This window comes from Rhinoderma darwinii, chromosome 7, assembly GCF_050947455.1.
Source record: "Rhinoderma darwinii isolate aRhiDar2 chromosome 7, aRhiDar2.hap1, whole genome shotgun sequence".
Lineage (NCBI taxonomy): Eukaryota > Metazoa > Chordata > Amphibia > Anura > Rhinodermatidae > Rhinoderma > Rhinoderma darwinii.
In genome coordinates, this window is record NC_134693.1 from 90,175,910 (window position 1) to 90,186,698 (window position 10,789).

At 42.9% G+C, this 10,789-nt stretch overlaps 1 protein-coding gene across 1 annotated transcript in view; it reads right to left on the reverse strand.

The window, feature by feature from the left end:
• Positions 1-10,563, reverse strand: part of MGAT3 (beta-1,4-mannosyl-glycoprotein 4-beta-N-acetylglucosaminyltransferase) — a 192,295-nt gene extending 181,732 nt beyond the window's left edge. The window contains exon 1 of the mRNA XM_075833659.1: positions 9,991-10,563. The gene's annotated coding sequence lies outside the window, so the exon portion shown is untranslated. The remainder of the gene's footprint in view (positions 1-9,990) is intronic.
• Between the last annotated feature and the right edge of the window lie 226 nt (positions 10,564-10,789).

Here is a 10,789-nt window from a genome sequence, read left to right on the forward strand (position 1 = left end):
CCTGTGATCAGGTTATTTTGGGGGAACCCTAACGAAAACAATAGTGAAAAATGGACACCATTAAATGCAGATGAAATTTATTGAGTATTTAAAAAGTCAGAGAATATAAATAGATCAGTCCGGTAAAGGAACAGCTAAAGCAATAGGAGACCCTGCTAGCCGACGGGCATTATATTACCACAAAATTTTACACTAATTTGCTGTTAAGCAAACAAAAGCCCTAATTTACGGCTGGCTGCAATAGTGTGGGCTAAAATATAAAACTTATTATTTATTTGTTAAAACGACAATGCAAAGAAACACAAAACTTTAAAAATTAGCCAATGCTCGCTGACAGTGAGAAGTTTGCATGACACGTTGTTATGAAGCACACATTTAATGCAGCACTAGGTGTCAAAGTAAAGACAGCGCCTGCAGACCGCTGTATTAGTATGTTTATATGGAGAATATCACTGGCTGCCAATGGAACAAACGCTCGATCACCTGCTGGTCGCATAGTTTTAAAAAAGTGTAAACGTGTAAATGGCTCGTCCCTATCCATAGCTTCGTGTGACAGGAGCAAACAAGCGCCGACCAATGATGTCTTGTTGATCGGCGCTCGCTGCCACTTATCGTCCGGTGTAAAAAGGCCTTCAGAAGCCCATAAAGTTTTACATAACAGTCAGTAAACAACTTCTAGTAGAATTGTCCTTGTAATCTTTATTGTTCCGGATCTACCTTAACTGGTTGCCGACACAGGACGAGTATGCTCGTCCTGAGCGGCGAGCACTTCGCGCATTAGGACGAGCATACTCTTCCTGTGTGACAGCCGTCTCTGCGCGCGTCTGTGCGCGCAATCGATAGCGGGGCAACGGCTGTAATTCACAGCCACGGCCCCGCTCTGACAGCGGAGAGGAGAGAAACATCTTCTCTCCGCCGTTAACCCTTTGAACGCCGCGATGAAAGCAGATCGCGGCTTTCAAAGAGGGGGGGACTGCACATTGATCGCGTCACAGAAAATAAATGTGACGCCATGAAAGCCCACAACTCGTATGGCCAGACAGCCCAGGGTCCATTGAAGGACCCCAGGGCTGTCTGAACATATTTCCTGTTGTTAGGGCATACTGAGGTATGCCCTAACAACTGCCTGTGTACAATCAGTACACAGGCTAATGTAGTGGCATATAGATCTATGCCAGTACATTACAGTTACAAAATCAAAATGATAAATCCCTTTAAGGGGTTAAAAAAAAAAAAAGTTACACAGAAACACATTTTTTATAATAAATTAACTTTTTAAAATATAAGTCCCAAAACATGAAATAATATAGACATATTTGGTATCGCCACGACCGTAACAACCTGTACAACAAATGTATAAAGTTATTTAGGATGATCGCTGTATGGTGTAAAAAAAATAAAATATTGCTCTGTCCACAAGGCCAAAATTGGCCGCGTCCTTAAAGAGGCTCTGTCACCAGATTTTGCAACCCCTATCTCCTATTGTAGCAGATAGGCGCTGCAATGGAGATAAGAGTAACGTTTTGTTTTTTAAAAAACGAGCATTTTTGGCCAAGTTATGACCGTTTTTATATTTATGTAAATGAGGCTTTCTAAAATAAAGTACAACTGGGCGTGTTTACAGTAAAAGTCCAACTGGGCGTGTATTGTGTTCGTTACATCGGGGCGTTTTTACTTCTTTTACTAGCTGGGCGTTGTTTATAGAAGTATCATCCACTTCTCTACACAACGCCCAGCTTCTGGCAGTGCAGACACAGCGTGTTCGAGAGATCACGCTGTGACGTCACTTCCCCAGGTCCTGCATCGTGTCGGACGAGCGAGGACACATCGGCACCAGAGGCTACAGTTGATTCTGCAGCAGCATCGGCATTTGCAGGTAAGTCGATGTAGCTACTTACCTGCAAACGCTGATGCTGCTGCAGAATCAAATGTAGCCTCTGGTGCCGATGTGTCCTCGCTCGTCCGACACGATGCAGGACCTGGGGCAGGAACTGAGTGACGTCACAGCGTGATCTCTCGAGAACACGCTGTGTCTGTGCACTGCCAGAAGCTGGGCGTTGTGTAGAGAAGTGGATGATACTTCTATACACAACGCCCAGCTAGTAAAATAAGTAAAAACGCCCCGATGTAACGAACACAATACACGCCCAGTTGTACTTTAGAAAGCCTCATTTACATAAATATAAAAATGGTCAGAACTTGGCCAAAAATGCTCGTTTTAAAAAAAACAAAAACGTTACTCTTATCTCCATTGCAGCGCCGATCTGCTGCAATAGGAGATAGGGGTTGCAAAATCTGGTGACAGAGCCTCTTTAAGGGATTAAAAAGAAAAGTTAAATGAATGTAAAAAAAAATTAATAATAAATAAAAAGTAGAAAAAATACACAGAAACACAAATTTTTTATAATAAATAAACTTTTTAAAATATAAGTCCCAAAACATGAAATAATCTAGACATATTTGGTATCGCCACGACCGTAACAACCTGTACAACAAATGTATAAAGTTATTTAGGACGATCGCTGTATGGTGTAAAAAAATAATAAAAAATATTAAAACTGCAGCGGAATTGCCTTTTTTCTACATTTGCCAAAATAAAAATGTATAGAAGTTAAACCATAATGTATTTGTACCAAAAAAAAAATGGTACCTACATAAAGTACAACTCGTCCCGCAAAAAACAAAGTCTCATACAACTACGTCGTACAAAAAATAAAAGAGTTATAAGCGTCGGGATGCAAAGAGGGAAATGTAAAAAAATTGGCCGCGTCTTTAAGGGGTTAACCCCTTCAGGACACAGCCTGTTTTGGCCTTGTGGACACAGATGATTTTTTTCAAATCTGACATGTGTCACTTTATGTGGTAATAACTCTGGAATGCTTTTACCTATGCAAGCGATTCTGAGATTGTTTTCTCGTGACATATTGTACTTTATGTTAGTGAAAAAATTTGGTCGATAAATTCAATATTTATTTGTGAAAACCGTCAAATTTTAGCAAAAATTAGCATTTTTCTAAATTTAAATGTATTTGCTTGTAAAAGAGATTGTAATACCACACAAAATAGTTACTAGTTAACATCCCCCATATGTGTACTTTATGTTTGCATCATTTTTTTCCACGTACTTTTATTTTTCTAGGACGTTACGAGGCTTAGAACTTTAGCAGCAATTTCTCATATTTTCAAGAAAATTTCAATAGGCCAATTTTTCAGGGACCAGTTCAGTTCTGAAGTGGCTTTGAGGGCCTTCTATATTAGAAAGTCCCCATAAATCACCCAATTTTGAAAACTGCACCCCTCAAGGTATTCAAAACCACATTCAGAAAGTATTTTAACCCTTTAGGCGTTTCACAGGAATTAAGGCAAAGTAGGTGTGAAATTTACAAATTTCATTTTTTTTGCCGAAATCCATTTGTAATAAAAAAAAAATCTGTAACATAGAAGGTTTTACCAGAGAAACGCAACTCAATATTTATTGCCCAGATTCTGCAGATTTTAGAAATACCCCACATGTGGCCCTAGTGTCCTAATGGACTGAAACACCGGCCTCAGAAGCAAAGGAGCACCTAGTGGATTTTGGGGCCTCCTTTATTTAGGAATATATTTTAGGCACCATGTCAGGTTTGAAGAGGTCTTGTGGTACCTAAACAGTCGAAACCCCCAAAAAGTGACCCCATTTTGGAAACTACACCCCTCAAGGCATTTTTCTAGGGGTATAGTTAGCATTTTGACCCCACAGTTTTTTTGCACAATTTAGTGGAATTAGTCTGTGAAGATGAAAATCACCTATTTTTCTGTGGAAACATAGAATTTTTTCATGTTTACAAGGAATAAAATGAGAAAAAGCCGCCCAACATTTGTAAAGCAATTTCTCCCGATTATGGCAATACCCCATATGTGGTCATAAACTGATGTTTGGACCCACAGCAAGGCTCAGGAGGGAAGGAGCGCCTTTTGGATTTTGGAGCGCGGATTTTGCTGGATTGGTTTTCAGTGCCATGTTGGGTTTGCAACGCCCCGGAGGGACCAAAACAGTGGAAACCCCCCAAAAGTGACCCTATTTTGGAATCTACACCCCTCAAGGAATTTTTCTAGGGGTATAGTGAGCATTTTGACCCCACAGGATCTTTTTTAAAGCTAAGGTGACCAAAAAACAGCGATTTTGGCGCTTTAAATTCTTTATATCTTACAGCGTTCACCGTGCGCAATAAATTACGTTTTACTTTATTCTGGCGATCGGTACGATTACGCCGATACCATATGTGTATAGTTTTTTTTAAGTTTTGCAGCGTTTGCACAATAAAATTACGTTTCTATAAAATAATTTATTTTCTGAGACACGATATTCTGAGCCGTAACTTTTTTATTTTTTCGTCAAAAAAAGCTGTGGGAGGTCTTGTTTTTTGCGGGACGGGTTGTAGTTTTTATTGGTACCATTTTGGGGCAAATGCCACTTTTTGTTCACTTTTTATTTTATATCTTGGGAGGGGTGGTGACCAAAAAATAGCGATGCTCACAGTTTTCCGTTTATTTTGTTTACGGCGCTCACCGTGCGGAAAAATTAACATTATAGTTTCATAGTTTGGGTCGTTACGAACATGGTGATACCAAATTTGTGCACTTTTTTTAAAGTTTTCATTTTTTCCCTATAATAAATAACTTATTATAGGAAAACAAAACCTTTTATTTTTACACTTTTATAAAACATTTTTATTAGCTTTTTTTTTTACTTTTTACACATTATTTTTTTGACCTGCAGCTCTGATCGCTGCTAGAATACATTACACTACCTAGGTACTGTAGTGTATTCCAACTGTCAGTGGGACGTCACAGTCACTCTGACAGTTAGTCTACGAGGATCAGCCAGGCTGATCCTCATAGACTTCCATACATGGCAGACCTGGAGGCCGTTGCCTGGCCTCCGGATGCCATCACAAGCATCAGCAGCCCCCACGATTGCATGGGGGCTGCTGATGTGCTACAAACCCCCTACATGCGGAGATCGCAATCGAGCTCCACATGTAACGGGATAATTGCCGAAATCAGCGGCGATGAGCTGCTGATCGGCAACACTGGAGTGTCAGCTGTCTGGGACAGCTGATCTCCAAGTTCCCGATGCACACCTTGTCGTCAACAGTGTGCATCGGGAACGACACAGTGACTTCATGTCACTCTGACAGGAAGCCTATCAGGACCAGCCGAAGGTTGGTCCTGATGGGCTTCCGTCCATGGCAGACACGGAAGCCATTGTTTGGCTTCCGTTTGCCATACTAACTATTGGCAAACCCCGCAATTTCGGACCGGGGTCTGCCGATATGCTAGAAACCCCTAAAATTCAGCGATTGCAAACGATCGCCGAATTTAAGGGGTTAATTCGCCGAAATCAGCGGCAAAGGACCGCTGGCCGGCAAGAGTGGAGTGTCAGCGACAGCTGACCTCCCGGTTCCCACTGTCGCCGACAGTGTGCACCGGGAAAAACTCAGTAACTGTACATCGTCGTGCGGGAAGTAACCTCCCGCAAGGACGTACAGTTACTTCCTCATGCCGGTAGGGGTTAAGGCCCTGTTCACACTGAGTTTTTTTGCCACGGTTTTTGCCGCGGGAAAAACCGCAGGAAAAAAAAAGGCCCGAAATGGACTCCCATTGATTTCAATGGGAGGTGGAGTAGTTTTTTTTACGACGAGAAAAAAAAAACGCTTGCGGGAAAAAGGAGCCACATGCCCTATCTTGAGGCGTTTTCCGCCTCAAAAATCCCATTGAAATCAACGGGAGACTGAAATAACAATTTTTGTCACGATTTGCTGCGTTTTTCGGCAAAAACGCACGCGGTTATTCCATCTTTCTGTTGAATAGCTAAAAAAAAAGCCTCATAAAACGCGTAAAAAAAAGACGCGACAAAAATCGCGGCAACAAAACGCCTGAGGTACAAAACCACTTAAAAAAATGCGGAGCTGATTTTTCCTGCCTGCAAAAAAACTCAGTGTGAACAGGGCCTTGAGGCCTCACACCGGCCGATGCAACGGGCGCTGATCAACGAGACAGCTCGAAGATCGGCGATCGTTTGCTTCAGTCACAAGGAGCTGTGTATGACGACAAGTGCTCGTTACTCCGACAGCGCCTATTACACGTCCTTCTCAATGGATTAGAATATCAAAAAGTTACATTTAAATAATTCAATTAAAAAAAGTGAAACTCATTATTTAGATTCATCACACACAGAGTGATCTATTTGCAGCATTTTTTTCTTTTAACCAGTTCAGGACCGGGCTATTTTAAGCTTTCAGGACCAGACACCGTTTAGCCATTTTTAGCACGTGTTCGTTAAATGGCTATAACTTTTTTATTTGTTGGGCTAACGACGTGATTTTTGGGATGTTTTTTTTCCGTAGACAATGCAGGGTTTTTTTTTTTAATCGTTTTTATACACATCCTTTTTGCTATTTTAGAATTTTTATTCTTAAAGTTTGAAAATAGTAAAAAAATAAGCTTTTTTAACTTTCAGCTATTTGTTTTGGTAATAACATAGTGTTACCCTAAAATAGACCTTTTATTTGTGATAGTCATGATCTACCGTAAATTTTTATATATTACATGTCTATATTAGGGTAATTTGGTCAGCGCTAGCGTTACAACAATGATTGGCGGGGGGGGGATGGGGGTTTTTTGGGGTGGGTATTTTATGTGAATTTATTATTACTTTTTTTTTTGCACTTTACTTTTATTTATTTTTTTATTACTATGGTCTGTCCCTCAAAGGTCAAAAAAAGACCTTTGAGGAACTTTATGTATTTTTTTTCTCTTAATTTTACACCATGCTTTTCCACTGTAACGTGGGCTGCACAGCAGCCCCAGTTACAGGGGAAATCAGCCCTCTCATAGTGACGGTTGTCACTAATAGGGCTGTGCTGGGTCTAGTAAGACCCAGCAGCAGTCTGTCATTAACAGCAGACCAGTCACATGATCACCGGGAGCAATAGGACAGCGGCGCGGCCGCTGCCTCTATTCCCATACACCGCATTCATTGAGCGCTGTGTACAAGTGATCAGAGAAGACAGAAGCAGCAAAAGCTGCTTCTATCCTCTCTTAAGGGTCCCCGGCAGTCACTGACAGCCAGAGACCCGACATTCAGCTGCCCGATCGCTCAGGCAGCAAGTTTTAAAGGACCCTGACCGCTGGCCGTAAAAACACAGCAAGCGGTCGGGAACCAGTTAATGTTGAGGATTATGGCTAACACTTAAAGAAAACCCAAAATTTTGTGTCTCAAAAAAATTTGAATAATATTATAGAAGCCCAATTTCAAGAATGATTTTTAAAACCGAAAAGTATATACAGTATATGCCCTCAATACTTGCTCGGGGCTCCTTTTGCATGAATTACTGCATCAATGCGGCGTGGCATGGAGGCGATCAGCCTGTGGCCCTGCTGAGGTCTTATGGAAGCCCAGGTTGCTTTGATAGTGGCCTTCAGCTTGTCTGCATTGTTGGGTCTGGTGTCTCTCAGATTCTCTATGGGCTCTAGGTCAGGCGAGTTTACTGGCCAATCAAGCACAGTGATACTGTGGTTATTAACCCCTTAACGACCGCCCACCGTCTTTTGACGGCAGGCGGGGCAGATGCTTAGTCTACAGCGACGTCTTTTGGCTGTTTCTATAACGGAGGATAGAAAAAATATATAAAAAAAAGACCACCAGATTTGTGCAGCAGTGCCTATTACATGGTGCACATGTATGGAATGGTTACGCTGACTACATTTCTGTTAATTCCATCTATTTTAAAAGAGCATAACCAAAACTTGCGGCCAAAACTCCACTGAAATAGAAGGGGCCACGGGTTCACATGATTAGTTGATGGCTACAACTACTGGACCCCACCAGTATCTTGCTTGCCACAAATAATGACTGCTGCCTGATCTGGCCAGTTTTAATAAGTGACAGACATCATAGTGCAACAAACACCCATCCCACCAAGCTTTGGTAAACAAATTTATTTTTTCTTTTAGAGTGTGGTTATTGTTTTTTCCAAGTCCCGGGGCAGGTAGGATTCATTTTTAAAGGGGGTACTACAATGTTAAAAAAAATGGGTTTAATTGGGACCTTAGCAAAACGTGCATGTTTATTTCAATGGGAGAGGGAGACAAGGCGCCGCGAGACAGAACAAAGGAGCGGCAAGCTGAAACCCGGCAACATTTATCCTGTGTGTATGGGCAACTTCAGTGATCAGTTTTGATGTGGATCTGTACACATTACTATTCTTTCCGCTGGAATGAGACCCACTAACCTCCATGCGGTATATCACGGAGCGTAAGTACCACATATGGCAGCACTACAATGTCCATACACATTAGGTAGAAACAGGCGGATATGGCTAATTTGGACTGGTTTGCCATGGTGGTGTGGAAGTTTTGAGCAAACGTCAGAATCGACAGATATCTGTTGAAAAGTTAGTCGTTGACTTTTTCCACTTGTGCGTCATCTCTAATGGAACGTGGATGGCATTTACGGCCGGGCATCCGAACTGCTTGAAAAGCGAATAGATGTACGGCTCCCTGTAAATGACTAACAGCATAATGTGGATGGCCAGCTTTAGATCTGACACGGACAGTTGTACAAAGTCCTCACATATACATGGACCTCAATAGTTCACAGACCCTGGGACTTTGTAGCGTGCAGTTCACACACAGCAGATTTTGTTGCAGACATTTTCTGTGACTGAAAATCAGTTCCATTAATCTGAATGGGGTTGTTTCAGCAGCAGGTGCATGGATTTCTGCAACAAAATCTGCGTCGTGTGACTGCTGGCCAGGGAAGAACTTGTATGTCCAGTGAGTGCCCTGATTAGAACCAGTCATTTGCAGGACACCATCAGTGGTTGGTACATGTGGCATATAAACTACCTTAGTTGACTGTGGTCATCAGAGATGAAACGTGGCCTTGTGTTAACCCTTCGTCTCCTTCAGTTATAGAAACTCAACTTTACATTGCAATAAATAATTGTAATGATATTAACCATCACAATCTGGTTATAACGGTTACACCCTGGCGCTATAGAGACAAGTTATGTACCCAACTGCACGACATGTATATGTACAGAATATTACATGGCACCAGCTCTGCCCGTAGCCCCCCCAATATGGACATACATAGATAACAGTAGAAAATGACCCCATTTCAGATTATGGTTGCTGTGTTAAAGGCCAATTGACCCATTACTGACAATGCAAATGACAAACATTGGTAACCATAATCAGACCTAGATATACAATTCAGCGCATCATTTGGAACCTTGACGGTGCATACATGTAAACCATAGATTATATGAAATTATTCATCTCTATACATCGGTTTATATTGATTGTAAATGCAATTGTTATCTCAGGAATTAACCCTTTGTAGGTGATCAGAAGACCATGGTGAGGGTTGTGTGAAATGCACCTGTGTCACAAGGTCACACACGATCAGGGGCTGCTGTGGCCCAGTGCTGGGAGAGGCAGTAACTTATTGCGCATCCCAGGCATATTCTGCTCAAGATAATCATCATGTAATGGGGGGTGGGGCACGGACCTGGAAGAAGCCGTATGTAGGATGCACATACAAGATAGGTCAGAATATATAGATTTGTTTATTTATGCCTAAATCCAAGAGCACTGGACATTTATGTACCTGCTCCACATAAATCTGCAATGGCATCAGTGACCAGTAGAGCCAGCTGCGAGGATTGGCAGCAGCCCATCAGTGACTTCTACCCGGAGATCTCACAGAGAGGATGATGGTGGATGGAAATCACATGCATCGCCTCATGCAGGATCACTCCGAGCTGCAGTGGATGATGTGTGTGATGTCCATGGCTGTGTTCTACATATGTACTGCTAATTTGTGAGGTAGTTGTAGAGGAGATCGTGTGGGGGTGGGTGTGCATCATCCCCCGCCCCCTCTGAATTATACCCACAACCTCCCCCATCCCTGTAGTCCCCATAAGGAGCCCCCCTACTCACCCATTGCAAAGAGTGGGTCCCAGACGGCGGATCCTCAGTCTTATCAGGCAGGGGAGGCACTAGTACCCGACAGTGCCCGGGCACCTGTGTAGTGACCCTCTCGTCAGCCCCGGGAGACCCTCAGCCTCCGAGCCCATATCCAGTGAGGCGAGTGCGCTCTGTCTTCCGCAGTGTGCCAGGGTGGTGCCAGCTTCCAGGCTGTAATAATGGTCTATGCAGCGGTCAACAAAGAGCAGCTCTCTGTGTATACCCGGAACCCTGGCTCAGACCGTGCCCCCTGCAGACACAGGGACTATGTGCTGTCCTCTGGAGCCGGTGCTGCGCCCTCCCCTCCTTCCTGTGCAGCTATGCTATGTAGATGTGAAGGTATCGCTAGAATAGACGCCTCTGTCCCGTGGTGACATCTCAGCATCTTCCCCGCACTCTCCTTCCTGCGTCTCCTGATGTCTCCATAGCCTGCAGCTCTTATCGCTCCCTCATTCCCTGTTCCCCATTTCTGTGGCCCCCTCCCTCTCACTCCTTGTGTTTGCTCGGAGCCTATGTGGAGAGCGTCTGTTCTCCCTGTTACCGTCCAGTCAGTGACTCCTCCTCCTCTCATGATAAGTCAAATCAAAGGAAATAAAAGCGAGACAGCAGCAGCCCCTTATCTCTTCCCGTGCATTGCTGAAAGACACCTGAAAAGCAAAGGCACATGCCTCATATAAATATATATATAACTTGTATACACACATATATTCGCAGATTGCATAGATACATACACACACATATATATATATATATATATATATACACACACACA